Source organism: Lynx canadensis, chromosome D4 (genome assembly GCF_007474595.2).
Source record: "Lynx canadensis isolate LIC74 chromosome D4, mLynCan4.pri.v2, whole genome shotgun sequence".
NCBI classification, from domain to species: domain Eukaryota; kingdom Metazoa; phylum Chordata; class Mammalia; order Carnivora; family Felidae; genus Lynx; species Lynx canadensis.
The window spans coordinates 22,819,798-22,841,952 of NC_044315.2; the positions used below are offsets into that span (position 1 = coordinate 22,819,798).

The following is a 22,155-nucleotide window of genomic DNA, read 5'->3' on the forward strand; positions in this document are numbered from 1 at the left end:
TGAAGCAACCTGGACCCCAAGTATGATAATTATAAGCTTAGGATGTTGCCACCGCTTTGGGAAATATAATGGTTTTGTCTCTGATTCAGATTTCATACTTTTATGGTGATATTATATATAGTGAGATCTGGCCTCATATTTCTGTGTTTTTGGATATAGTGAATAGAGTGCTCTGGCTGAATGAATAGTTTCATGAGAAACAAGGTTGGCAAGGGAGGTTGGGTCAGATTACAAAAATCCTTAAAATGCTTATATTGGACATTATCCATAGAAGTCATTTAGTGTTTTTTGTTTGTTTTGTGTGTGTGTGTGTGTGTGTGTGTGTGTGTGTGTTTTTTAACTGGGAGCACCATGACGAAAACCTAAGGGGATGAAGACTGTAGGCAGTGAGATTAGGTTAGATGTTAACAGCAATAATTCAGGCACTAAGAAATAAGGTTGGATAAGGCTGGTGATGGCAATGATGGATCCAAAAGGAAGGGGTGGATGCAGCATTTAGGGGAGAATTTGTCTTCTTTGTGTTTTTTTTTCTTTTTTTTTTTTTAATTTTTACGTACTTATTTTTTTAACGTTTATTTTTAAAGGACAGAGAGAGACAGAGCATGAGCAGGGGAAGGGCCGAGAGAGAGAGAGAGAGAGAGAGAGAGAGAGAGAAAGACAGAGATGGAGACGCAGAATCCAAAGCAGGATCCAGGCTCTGAGCTGTCAGCACAGAGCCTGATGTGGGGGTCGAACTCACAAACTGTGAGATAGTGACCTGAGCTGAACGAAGTTAGATGCTGAACTGACTGAGCCGCCCAGGCACCCCACCTTCTTTGTCTTTTCAAGCCACTTGGGCTTAATATTGTTCAGTCCTCTTGATTTATTTTCCTCACCATTTATATTTTCCTTCTTCCCTTGATAATCTTTTTCTTTACCATTTTTTTCCCTCTCTTTTTTCCTTTGCCTGCATTAGCTTTTTTTTTTTTTCCTAACAGATAACAACTGAGTCAGTCAGGCAGATATCAAATGGGAGATATGGATAGACATGAACCATAAGATTTACTAACTAATTAGAATATGTTGCTGCTTAACAAAAATTTTAAAATACTTTTTATGTTCAGTTAGAAAGAAGGAAAGAAAAGACAGGAAAAGTGATAAGGAAAAAAGAGTAGATTGGAAAAAGGACATAGAAAAACTTTCAGTTATATTCAAGAAGTGCTCTTTTCAGAGAAAGGGACAGAGCCAAAGAGAGAAAATACAACAAAACGACTTATGTTATTGTCATTTTATTATACATTCCCCCTTCTAAGTCGGTTGGTAAAGTAGAGATGCTAAGAGGCAGAAGAAGAAGGTGTGATGGGTAGTGTTCTTCCATTCCTTTAGGTCATGATGTTCTTCATATCACAAGGTGGAGTTTAAATCCCTACCTCTAGGCCTTAGTGACTGGCTCGACCAATAGGATGCTCTGGGAGTGACTTTTTAGGACTTCTGAGACGAGGTTGTAAGAAGCCTGGGCCTTTTGGAACATTTACCTGTGGGAAGCTCCCTTTTGCAACCCAGTCACCACTTTGAGAGAAGACCAAGCCACCTGGAGACGCTCCAGTTGCCAGCCCCAAATAAGGTGATAGCCGGCATCCCTTGCCAACCATATGAACGAACCATCTTGACGTCCAGCCCAACTGAGCTACAGAGAATTGTAGCCCCAGCTGACATCTGACTGCACATCCTAGGAGATCCTAAGTAAGAAGTTCCCAGTCAATCCCAGTCAACCCACAAAATAACAAGAGACAGGATTAAATAACTGTTTTAAGACGCTACACTTTGTTGTGCTACACATGTAGCACTAGATAATTCTTTCATCCTTATATGAGACATAAAGAACGCTTTATCAAATGTTTGAAAGATTCATAAGGCCACCCAGAATGCATGTATATTTTTCATGTATTTTTTCCTTCTGAAAACTCATTAGCCTTGAGATTGGAATCTGAATCGACCTTGATCAGAAATCTTAGGAAATATTGAAGTAAATATTTTAAACACTATCACATTTTGAGTACTGATTCAGGATAACGTGACAATAATTACTCTGAGGTGTGCTCAGAAGATGGAGTTTGAGTCCTAGCGCTGTCATTTATCACTGTGTAATCGAGGGCAAGTTATCTAAGGTCTCTGATTCCTAGTTTCCAATGCTGTACTGTATTTGAAAGTATTTAGTAATGCCTAACAGCACATATTTCATGTCTCTTTCTTTTCATTTCTATGAAAGTCCCGTGCTCATAAGTGCAACTGTGTTGAAACTTAACATGTTACCATACTGTTTCCTAAAACTGAGTATTTTTAGTTCTTGAGTATTTCCCTTGATCAGTATTTCCCAAGTTTCCATAGTGTTGCCTTTACTAGCGTGATCTACTCTACTTTTCCTGTGGGATAACTTGTTTAGTAGATTTGGGGGACTCATTCTGTTGCTAGATTCTCACAAAAGTATTTCTGTGACCGCCTTCTTTGTTTTTCAAGGACATGACCCTGTTTCACATCTTGAATGTGGTTCTCTACCCTTGTACAAATGTTAATAAGTTAAGTGCATATCAAATCAGAATTTTAATTTGGTTCATCATATGTTTATGTATTTAAATTTAAGAGTCAAATTGATATAATTGGTAACATAACCCATTTGCTTTGATTTGAGATGCCAAGTGATTGAAAAATTTTTTTAATTTGGAAGTGAATTACCTTGCTTATTTGGATTTATCATTTTTGCATAATTAGGATGAACTAATTTAATTTGCAGTTATCCTTTTAAATGACTTAAATGATGTATGCTGAGGCACTCAAGGCCACATGATTAGTGGAGTCATCCTGAGTATGACTCTCTCTCATGGGTTGGAAAGGACAAGTGGAACTTGTGAAGCCTGAGAATGAAGTTGCAAGCTTGATCTTTCCTCCATTAATTTTTTATGTTTTTCCTGCTTGGTTCTCCTTACCTCACTCCAGGCTGCTTTGTGTTTTCCATGGGGACCACACATTGCAATTTGGTGATGGCCCTCCTTTTCCAACCCTGTTCTGATTCCATGTCATTTTTACTTGGTGTTCCATTCACATCTCAGCTCTGCAAAGGGCAGGTAGATTTCTCCTTTGGTGAGTTATGGTAAGAATCCCCAGGACAATGCTTTTTATGGGGACTGAGATTCTTCCAGAAAATACTGCTTTTTGATGATACATTTTAATGAGCCTTTACAAATCTGGACACCAGATTACCAGCTAGAGTAGCTGGAACCTATAATTTTAGAACAATGTTTGCAGTCTACTTTCTCTCCCATTAAAAGGGCTGTCCATTACACTCATTAGTAGAATCTGCCATATTGTGTTGCTTAACTTTTTCCATCTTCTTATGGTTTTTAATTTCTTTTGCATAGAGAGAACTGGCCTAAATAAATCCTTTACTCTTTTATAAAGCTTTCATTTTAACCTTACTACTGCTGAAAATCAACCAAACTTCATCACTGCATCCCACCCCTCCAATCTCCCATCAACCTTGTTAACCAGGTTTTAAAACTTAAACTCAAGGGCTGGTCAACAAAGGTGGACTCAAGCTTTACCTGGGACTTTTTCCCCCCATATAGCCATTTTCAAGGAATAGGAGCTTTATCTTATTCTTTTCAAGGAGCTGTCAGACCAAGTAATAAACCAAGTAGAGAAATCATCACCAACATTAGAATCTCATTCGAAACTATCTTCTACAGCTCAAAATGTGGCATAAGGCAGATCCCTACTTGAGAAGAAGTGCCTTATTATGTAAGTTGCCTGGAAGACCCTGAGATTGTCCGTAAGGGTAGTGCTATGGGAGGATACAAAACACAATCTTGGCTCCCAGTATTTAAGTTAAATAGAGAAAGTGAGATGGTCTCCCAGAGCACTGGAATTTATTTCGCCCTGAGGCCCTCCCTGGTATTAAACTCTAATAATCACAGAATGTAGAAAAGGAAGAAACTTGGTGTTCATTCTAAGTGTCTCATTTTACAAACCAGGAAATTGAGGCTCGGAGGCACAGGATCATTAAGTTCATCCAGTTATTTAGTTGGTTTCTTGGAGGAGGGTAGTTTCAGAAAGGATGCAGAAAAGTCAAAGTATTAGAGAACTATTTAGGAGCTGTAATATCAGCACTGCCTGACTGATTTGTGGTGGGCTGAAAGATTCAGTACTGACAGAGAAGGAGGATTCAAAGATGGCACAGAGTCTTTGCTTTGGCACCCATGCCAATGGGAGGCATTCATTTTAAAGGAGGACATTGGGGAAATGTACCTGCAGAGAAAGATTGTGCGTTCAGTTTGGGAGTTTTGGGTGCCTTTGTAAAATCCGAGACAATGTATTACACTTAAATATACACAGGAAGCAAACCATGAGACTATTGAGTTAGGACAGTTGAGTAAAGAGAATGTTTCTGAGAGGAAGTTAGCATCATCCATAGCCGATGTGACACCAAAGAAGACAAAGATGGAAAGGTGTCCGCTAGGTTTATCTATGAGGCAATTATTGGTAACCTTTGACAAGTGACAGTTCAGTGGAGTGGTGTGGCCGGAAGTCACACTGCAGTGGGCTGGGGAGTGAGTAGGAGGTGAGGAAATAGAAAATCAAATCCAAGCAACTATGAAGAAGGTTAGGACAGTGGAGGGGAGGGAAGTAGGGCAGGTCCTTCAGGGGCAGATGTAGAGGGAGGGTTTATTTGTTATGAGAGAGAGTTGGACATGGTTCAGTACCCGTGGTAAGAGGCCAATTTTTCCACTGAAGTAATTGTTCTCTTCTCTGGCTCCTGCCTTCTGTCTAAAGGTCTGTGTAGTTCCTGGAAATCTCAGAGCAGATCTTTTAGGAGCATCAGAATGATCTCTTGCTAATCCATTATCAACTAACTTTTAACAACCAGCTTTTGTTATCGACTCCGATGCCTACGTTCCCCTCTGACTACTTTCCAGATGCTCACACTCACATCAGATAAAAACATTTCTTAAATTTGTTAATGGGGGTAAAGAGAGCAGAACTAATCTTCCCACATCTCAAATCGGCCCGTATATGAGTTCAAACTGAGAAATTAACGTTTTAGAGCAGTTTTTAAAGATTTGAAGAAATCATGTTTTGTGATGAATATTAATCACACAGTTACTGATGCTCTTTGCGTTTACTTCACTATTTTTTATTGATTGCCTACTGTATAGCAAGTCTTTGGCACAGAACACCTAAACATGACCTGAATATCTTGATTTTTAAATATCTTATGCTTTGAAGCAAAATTTCTAGGGTTTATGATGCTTTTCTACTACATTTTTGGTACAGGGTTTTCTGCTACGTCAAAACAGTGTTCTTCAAGGTACGGCTGTGAAAGTCTTTTGACACCCTGCATCCAATCCCCCTTGTATTGCTAAAACAGGCGCTGCCGTGTGACTCTCGGTAGGAAAATGGGCCCTGCTTCTCACTGTGGAAGTTGAGGAGGCCAGCTAGCTTCTCTTGATGACACTGGCCGCAGCTGAGGTGTCAACAGACCCAGTCAGCCAATGGGCTCTCTCACCAGGGGTGTTATACATCCTGAGGGAGTGGTATTAAGCCTCAGGGACACTGAGAATCACTCTTGCTGACAGCAGCAGAGCTGAGTGTCCAGAGCCGTGGGGTGCATGGTATCAGCCTAGCCAGGCTGCCCCTGGGAACTGGCCCTGGCTGTGTCCTCAGCTGCCTGGCCTCCCTTGGTTCCCACCTCTGCTCTGAGCCTGCTTCCTGTTGATGCATTGAGCTCCCTGAGACCCGCCTTAGAAATTTCTCTTCTGCTTAGGTTAGCCGGAGGTGGTTTCTGCTGTTTGCCATCAAGAACCCTGACTGATTCAGAGGGTCACAATGGAATAATAAAGCCATGAACCAAAACATTTATATTCAGTTTACATTTGTGGACTGCAGGCATTGTGCTAAATGCTTTAAATAAATGATGTCACCAAGTCCTCAAAGCAACAGGGTGAGGCAGGCATGTGGGTCTGTTCTCTCAAGTATCATCCTAAGGGCCTCCTCTTTTATGAGGCTTTTCTGACTTCTTGCAAGTAGACTTGATTCTTCCTTTCAGTCCATTGTATGTCCCATAAAAAGGAGAGAATGTGTATGTATATACATAAATGTACTTTGATACATACACACATACACAGATACATACACATTTTCTCTTTATATATATACTTTTTATTTTCTTACCACTTATTAAGCTCTTAGATGCTGGGCTTAGCAGTTTACTTGCATTATCCCATGCTGTTCCCACCAGAACTCTAGGAGTTTGATTTATTTATCCATTTTACAAAAGAGGGAAATGGGAACAAGAAAGGTTAAATAATTTTCAAAATATTACCCTTTTCAAGAGTTGCAGAGTTGAGATTTGAACATGCTCCTTATTGTTTGTTTTGAATTCCAACATCTCTGCTCTTAATACCCTGCAAGTGGTTTTCACATTATCACTGTGTTCATATGGATGATGCTTCCTTCCCATCCCAACTGAGGCAGAATCTGCATTTCATTTATTTATTTTTGCCCTCACCCAGGAGGGAAGGCAAATCTCTGTTCTGTATGATACTTAACCCAGTCCTCTGTTGATGACAGACATCACAAGTCAATGATTATTCTCTGTCCCATGAGTCTTCTTAACAATCTCTCTCCCACTGTCCTACAGGAAGTCACTCCCATTTGGTTAGAGATGAATCTTATTTGCTATTCCTGGCCTAGAACAATGCTTCTCACATAAATATACTTAGCAAATTATTGTTAGAATATTGCTATTTTCTTTGTTTTACAGATGAAGAAATAATAATTAGAGAATCACCTGGGGCTATTTGTGTCTATTTTGTTGGTTTTTTGTGAGGATTAATTGAGTTAATACACGTAAAACTCTTCAAATTGTGTCTTGCCACAAGGTAAATTAGGTATTAGGACTACTACTCAAAAGCACACTGGTTGTAATCAGAATAGTTAAATCCTAGAGATAGAAAAACTCTTGGTGGTTGCCAGGGGCTGGGGGAAGGAGGATTGGGGTGTGTGTGACTGCTTAAACGTTGGGAACTAGATAGAGGTGGTGGTTGCACTGCATTGTGACATACTAAATGCCACTGAAAGGTACACTTCAAAATGGTTAATTTTATGGTATACAAATTTACCCTAAAAAAAAAAATATTACCGAGGTTGTAATGGACAGTGGGTGTCGACAGGAAGCCCCTGCGAGTGAGTGCTCACCTGACCGTTGTCCTTGCCCTGGAAATATAGCCAGAATGTAGACCCAAGTCTTAGGTTTTCTAAATACTATGTTCTTTCCACCCCAGTATGTTGCTTTAGAAATCAGGGTAAGTTTATCCTCACCGGTGGGTAGTTATGATCTGTGTTCTGATAACTGCAGATGGAGGAGGAATGTTCCCACCTCAGGCAGGAAAACAAATAAAATTTTAAAGTCTTTTCTAGTTTACCAAGCAGTTTTAGAGAACAATGGGTTGCAAATAATAGGAACTTACTGTACCTGAGTAACCCGTGTAATGTGCTTCGTGAACATGACTCAAGGGGAGGGGTGGGCCGGAAGGGGACTCTTGAAAGTTCACAGTCAGAAACTCCTCTTCCTGCACTTGGGGTCTGTCTTTACTGACTGCAAAGAAAACTCAAAGACTTAAGAATTGTGTCTATTAAAAGCAAAGTGACATCATTCTCCTCCCTGGTCTGTGAGCAGCCCCACAGAGCTTGCTGCCGCATTAATGGGGCTGGTGATGGCTGCTTAGACTAGTGTAAATAGACCTTAGGGTACAGTCATGACTTTGCCATTAAGCGTGAAGCAACTGGAAGAGTCCTCATGAAAACAAATAAAATCTCAGATCTTCCATTGCTAATCTTTTTGCAGTTTGCTTTATTTATAACTGTGTAAATGTGTTGTAGCAACAACCCATTATGTAGACACAGCCACCTCATTGCTCCTTAATAAACAGGAAGATATAATAAACAGCCACCTCTCATTTAAAGGCAACTTGATGCATAGAACTTGGCTAAAAACTAAGTAGCAAACGGGGGTTTTAATTTACTACATGTTGTTCTTGTATTTGTTTTACAGGGATTTTGAGGGGCAACTGGGTGGCGCAGTCAGCTGAGCGTCCAACGCTTGGTTTCACCATAGGTCATAATCTCACACAGTTTTTAAGTTTGAGCTCCACATTGGGCTCCGTGCTGACAATGCAGAGCCTGCTTGGGATTCTCTCTCTTTCCCTCTCTCTGACCCTCCCCCACTCGTGCTTGTGCTCTGTCTCTCTCAAAAATAAATAAATAAACTTTATAAAAAAATAAATAAAAGGATTTTGAGATGTCCTTGATCTAATTTCTGGGTCAAGTGGGAAGCCAGTGTCCAACTGGAAAGCCCAGATATCTGTCATCTATCTCCTTGTAGCCCTACCTATGGAGCAGAGGGGAAGAAACAGGGGTTACTTCTATTGGGTATAAAACCTTAAAGATGTCTTGAAAAACTTTCCAGATATTTTTCTCTTTCTTTCAGCATGAATTACAAACCTCCTCCATCTGCCACTGGAGACACAGAGATTAACGTTCTAATGGGAAGATGGTCAACAAAAGAGCTACTTGTAGCATAGGTGATAAAGACCACTCTGAAGCTTGGGGACTAAGTACCAGGTGAACGGAAGAGAAAAGATATTTAATTCTGTTGGCCAGACTGGGAGTGGGGTGTGGTAGGGAGTGAGATTAGTCGGGGGCTGGGAGAAGAGATGGCATTTAAACTGGATCTTGATTACCTTGGATGGAAAGGGTGTGGGAGGGTGTGTGTATGTGTGTGTGTGTGTATGTGTTGGGGACAGGGAAGAAAGTTTTCCAGAGCAATGGAAGAACACAAAGTTCTTTGTGTTTGTATTTAGAAAGAGAAAGAGATCTGCATGGTTAGAATGTAGGAACCAACTGGAGGGGTAGGTCCAGGGAAAGAGTTGAACAAATCTCGCTTCCCTATTTCATCAGCGAGAAAGGACAAAGATGTGTAAAGTTTAGTTGACCCACTTTAAATTAACCAAGGTAAGGGGCACCTGGGTGGCTTAGTTGGTTAAGTGTCCAACTTTGGCTCAGGTCATGATCTCGCTGCTCGTGGGTTTGAGCCCTACATCGGGCTCTGTGCTGCCAGCTCAGAGCCTGGAGCCTGCTTTGGATTCTGTGTCTCCCTCTCCCTCTCTCTCTGCCCTCCCCTGCTCACACTCTGTCTCTTCTCTCTCAAAAATAAAAATTCAAAAAAGATTTTTAAAATAAATTCACCAAGATAAGAAGGCAGAGAATCATAGCAAAAGGCTCCAAAGGGGGAAAAGGCCGAGAAGGACAAAACTTTGTTTTCCTAGGAGTATAGATGATCATGGTGGTTTTAGATGGCAAATGTCAGAAAATATACCACTGAGGGCCCGTTGTAGCAAAGATGTTAGCAGAGATGGTGCTTTAATGATCTGTGCAGACATGTCAGTGTGGGTAAAGTGGCTCAGAGGCTTGTGGCCTCTATGATCTCCCATAGCATCACTGTTTTCTTCAGTGCTCATTTTCAGCATTATTTCCAGATTTCTTTTGGTGATTATTTTTTTTTAATTTTTTTTTAATGTTTATTTATTTTTGAGGCAGAGAGAGAGCACGAACAGGGGAAGGTCAGAGAGAGGGAGACACAGAATCTGAAACAGGCTCCAGGCTCTGAGCTGTCAGCACAGAGCCCAACGCAGGGCTTGAACTCACCGCGAGATCATGACCTGAGCCGAAGTCGGCCGCTTAACCGACTGAGCCACCCAGGCGCCCCTTTTGGTGATTAATTTTTATCATATGATTATCTATATTCATTTTAGATGAATAGTATTTATGTTTAAATACATTTTCTGTACTCTTAAGGCCGATTTCATTGGCCTGAGGTTAATTTTTTCTCCTTGAGGAATAGAATTCCATTTTTGCCAAGAGACTCAACGGGGAAATTCTACTTTATCACCAGTTTGAAGTAATTTGAATACTCCATATATCAATTACAATTATATTTGCCAGAATTACCAATGGAAATATATTACATGTGCTGAGTATTTGCCATTTGCCAATCTCGGCAAGCTTTTCACCTGTCTGGGTGAAAAAGGTTTCCTTTCCTGCTGATGCCCAAGGCATCAGCTCACTCTATCCCTTTCTGGGCTCAGGCAGTCACCCCCTTCCTTTCTCCCTGCAGGCCTGGGGGTGTTTCCTATTGTTGGAAGCTCCCATGTGCCATCTTTGATCAGGTGCTGTCCCTCACCCCACCCACATCTTTATTAATTCCTCAGTTGCTCTTGGAACATTCTGTTTCCTGCAGGACCCCACTGATGAGTTATTTACATTCACAGAAAGCACATTGAAGATACATCTATGATGCTTTTCATTCAGATAGTAAGTTTATTAAATAAACTGCATTCAGTGGGGGTACAATTAGGATGCGGCTTTTTTCTTAATGTTGTAATGTAAAACATTTAAAAAATGTACTGACAGCTAACAATGTTCTTTAGGGCTTTTTTTTCCCTCGCCTCTGGAAAACAGCTCAGGCAGAGGCATTTGGCTGTTGTTGGAGAGTTATATTTTTAGGTATTAGAAAACCTAGTTTGGGGGCAGCTGGGTGGCTCAGTCGGTTAAGCCTCTGACTTTGGCTCAGGTCCTGATCTCACAGCTAGTGAGTTGGAGCCCTGCGTCGGGCTCTGTGCTGACAGCTCAGAGCCTGGAGCCTGCTTCGGATTCTGTGTCTCCCTCTCTCTGGCCCTCCCATGCTCATGCTCAGTCTCTGTCTCTCAAAAAATAAATAAAAATAAATAAATAAATAAATAAAATTAAAAAAAAAAAAAAAGAAAACCTAGTTCGACCTAAAACAAACAGACAAAAACTCAGACTTCCGTACTGCATGCAATTTTAAAACTTCCCTCAAGCTCTTTACCCTCTCCTCAGCTCAATTCTGACTGGAAACTTGGGGTTCAGCAGTGACAAAGATGGACAATATCTCCTTTTCCACTCATTCCTTTTTTCCCTGTCCCCTCACACTCCAAACTGTGGAATTTTGTAAACATCCAACTTGGGAGTAAGATACGAATCTCCTTTCTGGCAGGTGCTGGTCTTATCAATGGTTCACTTGAAAAGCCTTCCAGTGGCTCCAAGTGGGTGAGAACATCCCTCTCATCTCTGCATATAAATTTACCTTTGAGGGATTTACCTTTGTGAGATGTCCAGTCTCATATCTTGTTATGTTTACATATATTAAAAGGCATATTAAGAACAAGAGGAATACAGATGGAAGGAAGAAAGTGAGAAAAAGAAAAACTTAGTGAGAAAATAGAGGGAGAGAAAAAAAAACCCAAAAAATAAGACCCCTAATCTAGATGTCCTGAAATTCTTGCTAATGACTTGCCTTGTATTACTAGACTCTAACATTGCCTTGGATGCTGAAGTATTGTGGATCTCTCTCTCTCTCTCTCTCTCTCTCTCTCATATATATATGAGAGAGAGAGAGAGAGGGAGAGGGAGAGAGGGAGAGAGGTAGAGTGTGTGCACCAGCTGGGGAGGGGCAGAGAGAGAGAATCCCAAGCAGGTTCTGCACCAGCAGCGTGCAGCACAGAGCCCATGTGGGGCTCAAACTCACGATCTGCAAGAGCCAGACGCTTAATTGACTGAGCCACCCAGGTGCCCCTAAGTATGAGATTTTATTTGGAAGGAGTTCAGTGTAGTGAAATTAGTCATAACTTAAAAAAAAATAGGAATTTAGGAACACTGTACTAAGCTGCTAAAATATTATTTTTTTAGGGGGTGCCTGGGTGGCTCAGTCGGTTAAGCATCTGACTTTTGGTTTTGGCTTAGGTCATGGTCTGGCAGCTTTGTGGGTTCCAGCCCTCTCTCTGGCTCTGTGCTGACAGCTCAGAGCCTGGAGCCTGCTTGGGATTCTCTCTCTCCCTCTCTCTCTGCCCCTCCCTGACTTGTGCTGTCTCTGTCTCTCTCAAAATGAATAAATAAACTTCAAAAAATTATTTTTTTAATTGTAGCAATAACTGATTTTGTTCCTCTAATATCCATTTCATTTTCCTTGAGTGACAACCATGATGTTTAGTAGAGATGAATCTTATCTTCAGATCCAGAGGAGGGTCCTGCTTGGTCTAAGCCACTGAGAATAATCCCATTTCCTCGTCATAGTGATGGATAGGAGTTTAAGCCAATTGGAGCACAGTATTTCCCTAGCACAGAGAGTGTGTCAGGGTAGTTCACTCAGAGCAAATCTTGCAACTTTTGTATGATGGTCATAAAAACTGACCTTGGCCTTTGCTCTGTCCTTTGGATATGAATACAGAATCTCCTTCAATGTTGCTGGCAGCCATTTTATAAGGCCCACCCAAGAACAAAGCTAACTTTTGAAGGCAGACAGAACTGAAAAAAACTGCAGAAAAACTGAGCCAGAGTCTGGACCAAACCGTGCCTGGACCAAGCCATGAAAAGTCCTGTAGACCATCTGGTTATAGGGAGCCAGTAAATTGTGTTAATTTTTAAAACCAGTTAAATAGCTTTTATTTGATTTGTCATAGGAATAATCTCCACTGATAACACTTTTGTTACATTTGAGTAATTTAAACTGAATTAAAACAGTCCTCATTAGAAGACAATGCATGTATAGCTTCTGAATATCCAATACATTGATGATTTGTTATGTACACATTGTAAACACCCAAAACTAAAACCCCCAAAACTGAACCTTACTGCCTCATGCACACAGAAGAAGAGCTATGGAATTTAAAGGAAAAGAAATATTTTTTCTTAAATATTTTAATTTTTTAAATATTTATTTATTTTTGAAAGAGAGAGAGAGAGACAGAGCACAAGCAGGGGAGGGGCAGAGAGAGAGGGTGACACAGAATCGGAAGAAGGCTCCAGGCCCAAACTGTCAGCACAAAGCCCGATGTGGGGCTCAAACTCACAAACTCCGAGATCATGACCTGAGCTGAGGTCAGATGCTTAATGGATTGAGCCTCCCAGGCACCCCTTAAATATTTTAATATTAGAGTTGCTTGAAGATAAAGGAAAAGTTATAGGTGAGCCAGAACAGAAATACTTTGAAAGCATGACAGTGATTTTGACATAAACTTCTGACGAGCTAGGCAAGATAGAAATAAAACAAAAACAACTGCTACCACTCTAAGGTCTACTATCTGCCAGTGACTTTCATACACATCATCACATGGAATTCTTACAACAATCCTTTGAGATTGCTATTATCCCCTCCCCAACCTCCACCCCAGGTTTACATTTGTGAGACAGGCTCAGCAAGGAAAAGTAATTTGTTCAAGATCATATAGTTATTTAGTATCAGAGGCAGGATTTGAGTCCAGATTAGGCTCTTTCTACAACCTCCCTGTTTCTTTATAAGATACAACTAGAAGCTACAGGGATCTGTAATGCCAGCTAGGGTTGGAACAGCTCAGCTGAAACTATCATACACTGGGCTTCAGAATGCATTCAGCAGTTGCTCCGTGTGCTGGAGGTTTGTTACATTGCAGACCCCGAGCTTTAGCCTTTTCAGTATTATTTAATTTACAAACAAGTCTGGTCCCCTTCCTTGGGAATAGCAAACACAAGAGAAGAATCGGATTCGGTAGTGTTTGCTTCCACATAACCTGACCAAACAGGGGATGCCTTATTCTGATGCACCGCTTCCTTCTCATTTTCCTAAAAAGATTCACGAACCCTCTGCCAATATGATAAGTGTTAGGGGAAATGAGTTTCTGAATTGTCATTCTAGGAATTGCCTTTTGCAGCTGAAACTTCACCACTTAGTCAAGCCCTCCCCTGCCATCTGCTCAGCTCCCAAACTGCTGTAAAGGTAGAGAGGAGCCACTTAAATTACAAAGAACCTCATCTGTGATGGAAATTCCATGCCATGGGACTCTCTCTCATCTTTCCAGCTTGTTGAACGCTGGCTCCAGAAGATCACACTTTTAGGGTCGCCAGGGCACTATCATGAGGTATCAGGTCTTCAAAGGCAACCTATTTACCAACAGCTCATTGTTCACAAAAATTCATCAGGACCAGCCTCAGAGTCCATGTTTGCAAAGTCATCTCATTCTCAACTCTGGGGCCAATCAAGTCTGAGAGAATTTAAGGAAACCTGTGCCAGTTTTGATGTCTTAGTATCGTCTCAGTCTGTTTGTGTGAGTGATTTGCTGGCACAGAGTAGGCACTGTTCTTCAGGTCTAATTGTTAGACCCTTCTCCAGTTTTTGTACGGAACCTTCTTGTGCTGCCATTCTGGAAGCTACACCCTATCTTGTCTTCCTGTGCTCAAGTTTTTAGTTTATCGAGGACTGCAGTTCTTTCATGATCAGTTCAGCCCTCCTGGAGGCCTGGGTAAGTCTTTGATGCTTTCTTCCATTGTCTTTCTAACATTTACTACTTCATTTGTTCATTCATCATTTGTTCAATGTGTTTATTAGAGAATTTTTGCCAGATATTAATGCCTGTCGGGGAGATACAAAGTGTCTTAGGTCCTGTTCCCTAGAAGCAGAGATTGAGGTGGGAAGTCTTCTGCAAGCGGTAAACTGAGGGAATGCTGGAAAGGTGGGGGGTGGAAAGGAGCAGGGCTGTTACACCCGATTGGCTATGGACCACCCTGGGGGTGAGTGGGAGCAGAGGCTGGTGTAGACTCCCAAGCACCTCCAGATGCTTCTGTGAGGCGAGGACATTTCCTGTGGGAGACTTGAGGTTGAGCCTTAGTGGCCAGTACCCATGCCATCTAGGGGATGAGGGCACTGCGATGACAAAGGGGATGTGCGTGGAGGAGCAGTAGCATCTGCCACACAGTGACAGGTGATATTTAGTCTCTGAGCAACTCCACAGAACAGGTAATTGTGCAGTGTGGATGTGGAATGATAGAGCTATGCATGTGAGGAGTACGTGACCAAGGTAGGTGTGGCTACTGGGGACAGGGGTGGGGAGGGCTGCGGAGGGGATGGAGTGGAGGGGAGATAGGGTGGTTGTCAAGGAATGTTCCCTGAGGCACTGACTCATCAATGGAGTCCTGAAGGGTAAGGTGAGTCCTCTTCCTGGTAAAGAGGAGGGAAATTTCAGGTGGAGAGTGTGAGCATGGACATCAGTGAACAGGGCTGCATTGTGATTTTTGCATGCCCTAGGCATTTTTGCCCAAAATGTTAAGAATTAAAATATTAAAAAAATATTTTATGACTGTGTCAATATAAATATACATGTAATCCAGGTTGGATTATATGTATTTATTTTTTTAGATTTTAAGGGATTGAAACATTTTTCTTGGGCCCCTAAAAGTACCTTGGGCCTGTACCTCCTGTACTTGTGGATACGTGGGTCCTGTTGGTGGAGGTAGAAATGTGGGAAGGCAACACTGAGCACTTGAGTGTGTGCAGCCATTTCTGTCTTTGCTCCCATCCCCTGCCTTGTCACCTTCTCCTCCTAAAGCTATACTCTACTGAGATGAGGCTGGGGTTGAATAGTGCCTCCCCCAGATTCATATCCACTTCAGAGTGTGAGTATTGAGAAATAGGGTCTTTGGAAACGTAATTAATTAGAGGAACATCCTGGATTCGGGTGAGCCCTTAATCCAAGGACTGGTGTTCTTATGGGAAGAGGTGACACAGAGGGAAGAAGGCTACGTGATAATGGAGTCAGAGGCTAGCGTGAGTGATGTAGCTACAATCAAGGAACGCCAAGAATTGCCAGGTGCCCCCAGAAGCTAGGAGAGAGGCACACAACAGATTCTTCCCTAGAGCATTTACAGGGAGCATGGGCTGCTTAGCTAGGGGGATATGAATGTATAGCTATGTTCTCTAAGCACTTCCTCCAAATAAGTTCTCAAGAGCAAATACTCACTACTTACCTGTTAATACACTTGATAAATCTCCTTTATGTACATATTACCAGTACTAAACTATAATTTTATAATTGAAAGTTTTTGTTAGTGACTGAAAACACTTCACTTCTTGTAGGTTTACTGGACGTGGGGAGTAACTTTAACATTTACTGAGTGTTCCCTGTGAACTAAGACTGTGCTAAGCGCTGTGTATACAGCATCTCATGTAATCATCACAACCTACCTGTGAGGTTGGTGTTATCACCACTTTACTGATAAGAAAAGTGCTTTTAGACAGATTAATTCATTTGCCTGGATTCAGATGGTTGTTTGCCTAACTGCCAAACACTCTGCTGGTGAATCTCAGGCTTTTGTGTGCTAAAATCATCTAGAGGAGTTTGATTTAAAAAAAAAAAAAATGCAGATTCTTAGGTCTCATGCCTAGAGAATCAGCAGGTCTAAGGTAGTCTAGGGAATCTGTATATTTAATCACCCAAATGACTTGAATGCAAGTGGTCCGTAGATCACACATGGAAAGATGTCAAATATACAGTGTAATTTATTTTTTTATCTGATGTCACTGATGCAATATCATTTTCCCCCTGTGGATGCCCAGGTGTTCCAGCACCATTTATTATGGTGAACCATTCTTTCCTCACTTCCTGTAGTTTCATTTTTGTCATGAAACAAGTGTCATCTATACATGGGTTCCAAACATGACCCTCCTATTTTATCATTTCAATATAATTCTTATCATTGTCCATTGCAAACATACTTTGAAAAATTCCACTGTGGCCTAAAGGGCAAGAAATCTCGGGAAACTCCATGGGTCATTTTGTGACTGGACATTATATCCGTAAAATTTAGAGATGGCCGTTGACAAAGGAATACCCAGCTCTCCTTGGCATCTTCATTTAAATACACTGTTTGGCCTACAGAGTACAGGTTCTGGTATTTGTAGAAATTGGTCTGCAGCTCAGTGACACCCAGGAATTACTCTGTTCCCCTCCCAGCTGTCATTGCTTCCTTATCCAAAACCTCTTTTACCAGGTCAGCAGTACAACATTTTAGAAAGTGAGTCACCTTTTATGAAGAGCATCGTGTCTTATCTCAGGTATCATTAGGGAAGAAAGATGAAATCCAGACTTGGCAGTATTTACCTCTCAGGTCTGCTTTTGCACAAACTTTCCCCTCCCTGCAATTTGCTGTTGTCTCAAATGGGGTGCCTATTATAAATTCAGCTTCACTGAATCCAGCTTACAAATGAAAAAAAAAACAAAAACAACAGATTGTACATATTTTCCCACTGGAACAAAAGGCTATCATTTAAATATGGTTTGATACCAGGGTGCCTGGCTAACTCAGTCAGTGGAGCATGTGACTCTTGATGTCGGGGTTGTGAGTTCGAGCCCCATGTTGGGAGTAGAGATTACTTAAAAATGAAATATTGTTTAAAAATGTGGCTTGATGCCAACAAATGAGTTTGATATACTGTCAAGCAAACTCTTAACAACATCTTTTATTTTTATAGTATTATATGATGCAGGTTAAAAAGCATTGCAATGAATTGTGGGTGGGGAACATGGGGCATAGTGATGTGAGATTACTTAACTAAAACCATGAAGGAAATTTTATATACACCAGAGGTTCCACTGCCTTGTCTTGCTCAATGAGTTCTGGGGTGGGAGGCAGTTAGCCAGCTGGATCCCAAGAAGGGCAAAACCTTTCCATTAGACATGGTTCAAGTTTCCATTTACATCTGCAGTCATGGATAGTCAAGCAGTGACCCGGCTGGCCACAGGAAATGTGTGGACTAAAGGAAGGGTTTCCATGCAGACACTTACAGTGTATGGCCACTTCAGGTTCTCAACACTGATACCTCAATAGCATAGAAAGCTGTTTGTTTTCTCCCCCAGCATAGGTGTGTGATCCACTCAGACTAGGCTGCATCATGTAGTTAAGTATTCTGTCTCCATTCTCTGCCAGTGAAAAACCCAACAACTGAGTGTTGAAAGCACAAAAGTTGTTCTGCACTTGGTCACACCGTTCTTGGGGCCTGAACTGGTGGTTTAATTGATAGTCACTTGGGGAGAAGCAAATGGATTTGGAGACCCAAGAAATCACCCACAGACACTGCACTAATGGAAGATGTTCATGGGCTTTCTTCCTTCTGCACAGAGTCTAGTATCTCTTTTATACATAATTAGCTGAAAATTTTCTCCAGTAGCCTCTGTAATTCTCCCAATGATGTGTTTATACTTGTATTTTCCCTGTACTAGTTATATTTTATTGTTAAATTGGAAATATGGATCATTATGTTGTTAATTGAAGTTCATATTTCTTGGACAGCCACATGCCTGACAGGCCAAGGGACAGTGCTGAGGAAGAGTGGTGAGCCTTACTTGAAGGTGGAATAGAAGTTCCCTTTGAAAATATTTGTCAAGATTTACCTGAGGTGTTGACGCAATATTCAGATTTCCAGTCTTTTCGTTTGGGGATGCTGAATCAGAGGGGTTGGAATATGTCCCCAGAATGCATATTTTTATAGCCATATGATTGTTATCATTTGGGTCATGTGGGAAACACTGCCCTAGGAAGTAGGACTTTGAAAATGTGATTAGAGTCAGGGTGCTCCCTGATTCCCAAACGTCCTCCATCATTCCCATGGAGGTATTTTTCTCTTTCTTAGTCGTTTTCCAGCCTCTGTTCAGTACCTCCCACCAACTACCATTCAGTCCCATGAGGGCGGGTTGTTCTTACCTCAGATTCTCATGTCCTCATCACTGTACCTGAGTGTACAGTCCCTACCCCATTTTAAGGCATTCCTATCCCACACATCTCAGTTACAGCAGTACCAAATGATTTACTTTCCATGCCTATCCCAACCTCTTCAAATCTTTTGACTTTTTTTGCATTACATCTTCTGCACGGAATGCCTTCTCTCACTAGTTTACCCATTGCATTTCTATTTCTTCTTTAAGAGCTCAAATGTCACTTCTTTAGAAGTCTTACTCAGCATGCCCAGGCAGAGTTAATTCTTGCCTCTGTGTTCTCATAGTACTTTGGATTTCTCTCACCCATAACATATGGTAATGTAATGACCTGTTTACTTGTCTGTCTCTCTCAGTAGGCAACTTGGAGAGGGATAGTGACTTCGTATTTATATTACAGTGTCTAACAGAGTGCCAGGTTCATGGTAAGGATTTTATAAATATTAGCTGAGTGAACTTTCAACTTTTAATAACTATATATTAAATGATTATTATTAAAAAATATGTGAATTAGTTTATTTCTGTAAGTCCAGATAGTCATTTATTCATTCACCATTTATTCAGACACATATCTAGGGGACCCCTATTATATACTAATCATAAGTGATTCAGTGATAAACTAAAAATACACATCATTCTTGCCTTCATGGAGCTTTGAGGTAAGAGAATATATTAATAGAATAATTATGAAATGAAAAGAAGATTTGCTATAGTGAAAAATACCAAGGATAGGCATATGGGGCAATGAAAGCATATAATTCAGAGTGGGAATGTGAGTGCTGATAACAAAAAGGGATTATCTAGTGGGGGGAGTGGAGTGAAGAACCTTCCATGCTTGGAAAATTCTGTTCAAATGCCCTGGGGTAGGAGGGAGTGTGGTAAGAAGAAGGCATTGAAAGATGGATAGCAGGTCTGGAAACAGAGAGAGCAAGTGGACTTATGGCCAGAGAAAAGGGCTGTCACCTAGAGGATAAGAGTTTTCATAGGCTCTGTTAAGATGTTGTGTGTTTATTCTAAATGCAGTGGGAAACCAGAAAACAAAACAAAATAAAACAAAAAACTGAGTAATTTGGTAAGTATGTTATTGCATTTTGGGGGGGATTTTATACTGATCAAATAATGATTTGTAGCACTATGTTTGTTTTGACCATGCAAACTACTTCAGCACAGGAACCATGTCTTATATTTCTTAGTGTTCCCAGCATCTAGCATTACACAATAAATAGAACGAGCAACCAAAAGATGTGTGTTCTTGTTTTGTTTCAGATTCTTGAGAGTAAGGCTTTTTGTAAACACGCTTAGAAAGAAACTTAATTAAACAAACACACTGGATAGCTTATGACGACATAACAATTTGTGTGAAAATTGTGAGAAACATATTTGATATGGTGAATGGACAGCTGGTTACCCACTACAGTCTTAATCCACAAAGACTGTTTCTTAAGTGTTTGGGAAACTAGTCAGCATTAGTTTGAGAAGAACCTATTTCCCTTGCCCAATAAAGTCATTTTATCACTCATGATGCTTGAGGTTTTGCCATTAATAATCAATACTAGAGCTGTAGTGATGCTTTGGGCTTTAAGAGTCCTTTTTGAAAATGCAGATAAAGGGCACCTGCATGGCTCAGTCAGTTAAGTGTTTGACTCTTGATTTCAGCTCAGGTCATAATCTCATGGTTCATGAATTCGAGCCCAGCATCAGGCTGAGTGGTGACAGTGTGGACCCTGCTTGGGACTCTCTCCCAATCTCTCTGTCCCTCCCCCACTCTCTCTCTCGCTATCTTTCTCTCTCTAAATAAAATTCAAAAAAATTAAAAAAACAAAAATGTAGATAAATACCTAATTGGGAGTCAAAGACATGTTAATGTTTATCACCTGACCTCTTTGGGATATTTTGATAGGATTTAAATATAAAGGAGATTTTGTATTAGGGATAGAGCAGGAGCATCAGTGACATGGAAGTGAGGTTGGCCAGGAGGCCACTTCCTCAGTTTTGCTTGTCTTGTCACATCTAGAAATGAAAGTCATTTTGTGAATGATGGCAGTGATTGTGCTACTAACCAAAGCTGAATCTCTTTGGATGTTGGTTTCACAGTAAAACAAAGAGTACTTTTCTTCCTAATCTCCAGGACATGGCGAAGTTTAATTATTTCAGTGAGGAAAAGTGCAATGGACTTTGGCAGATAAGTTGCTCTGTCATACAAGCTGAACTGGTGGCACCATCTACCCAAAGCCTTCGTGATTCAGTGGAGTTCTCACATGAGCTTCTCAGGAACAAGTTCTTTTGGTAAGGCCAGGATTTTGTCAGAACATCAGTGCACCTAATCTTAGGTGCGCTTTCTCATCTTCCATCAATTTTTTCCAGACTTCTTTATTTGCCCCACTGCTCAATGACTTTTCTAGTTGCTGGAGGGCACACGAATGAGAAAGGGAACCTTTGTTGAGGCTTTGGGACAATGATGGTTTTTCTACAATATTCCATGATGATTTGAAAAATTAAGAACTCTGTCTACGACAGTGGCACATTTACATTACACATGTTCAGCAAGACTTTTCTTATTTCCCTCCAGGCTTTCTCCACTCTGCCCTGTGGATTTCTACAACCTTACTTTCATACTTGGCAATTGTTCCTCATTAAATACATTACGACTATGGCAAGTCTTGAATTAAAGATATTTTTAAATGAATAAAGCCATTCTATCATTAAATGTAACAACTTTATTTCCTCACATAGTCTCAAGAGATGCCATAGATCATATTTGGAGTTTTAATAAATTTTTTAAAAATTGCCACCAAGGGGGGCACTTGGGTGGCTCAATGGGTTAAGCATTCGACTCAGGTCATGATCTCACAGTTTGTGGGTTTGAGCCCCGCATCGGATTCTGTGCTGACAGCTCAGAGTCTGGAGCCTGCTTTGTATTCTGGGTCTCCCTCTCTCTCCTCCTCCCCAGCTCACACTCTGTCTCTCTCAAAAATAAATAAAATTTTTAAAAAATGAAAAAAAAAATCACCACCAAGGAATGAGGTTCTGATTACTAAAGCAACCATTCTGACCAAAGATGGATCCACCTTTTTTTTTTTTAACCTTTTCCTCCGAGAGATGCTCTTCTTGGGTCCTAATTTGTCTAATAAATCTAAGGCAGGGATTAGCAAATGACAGGCCAATTCTGGCCAGCAGCCTTTCTCTGTAGACAAATTTTTATTGGAATGTAGCCATGCCGATCTATTTAAGTACTGTCTATGGCTGTTTTGACAGCCATAGTAGTTGAGCAGTTGCGACAGAGAACACATGGCCTGCAATGCTGAAAACATTTACTATCTTACAGAAAAAGTTTGCTGACCTTGGTCTAAGATAGGTTTCTGTATATTCTTTGACTATCAATTAAGCCAGGAGCTCCTTGAAAGCAGAGGCCTAATATAGTTTCTCTCTGTATCTTCAGTGTTCAAGTCCAGAATGAATGAAAGTAACCTAACCCACCTGTATGAAAAATCATGCTTCCTGACCCCAACCTTAAAGACTGTGGGAA

General features: G+C 40.9%; 1 long non-coding RNA gene across 1 annotated transcript in view; it reads left to right on the forward strand.

Annotated features, from left to right (window-relative positions):
* The window catches only part of LOC115499181, a 153,449-nt gene extending 132,205 nt beyond the window's left edge, over positions 1-21,244 (forward strand). The window contains exons 2-3 of the long non-coding RNA XR_004344344.1: positions 8,522-8,655; positions 20,758-21,244. This is a non-coding gene — a long non-coding RNA (uncharacterized LOC115499181). The remainder of the gene's footprint in view (positions 1-8,521; positions 8,656-20,757) is intronic.
* Positions 21,245-22,155: the final 911 nt, after the last annotated feature.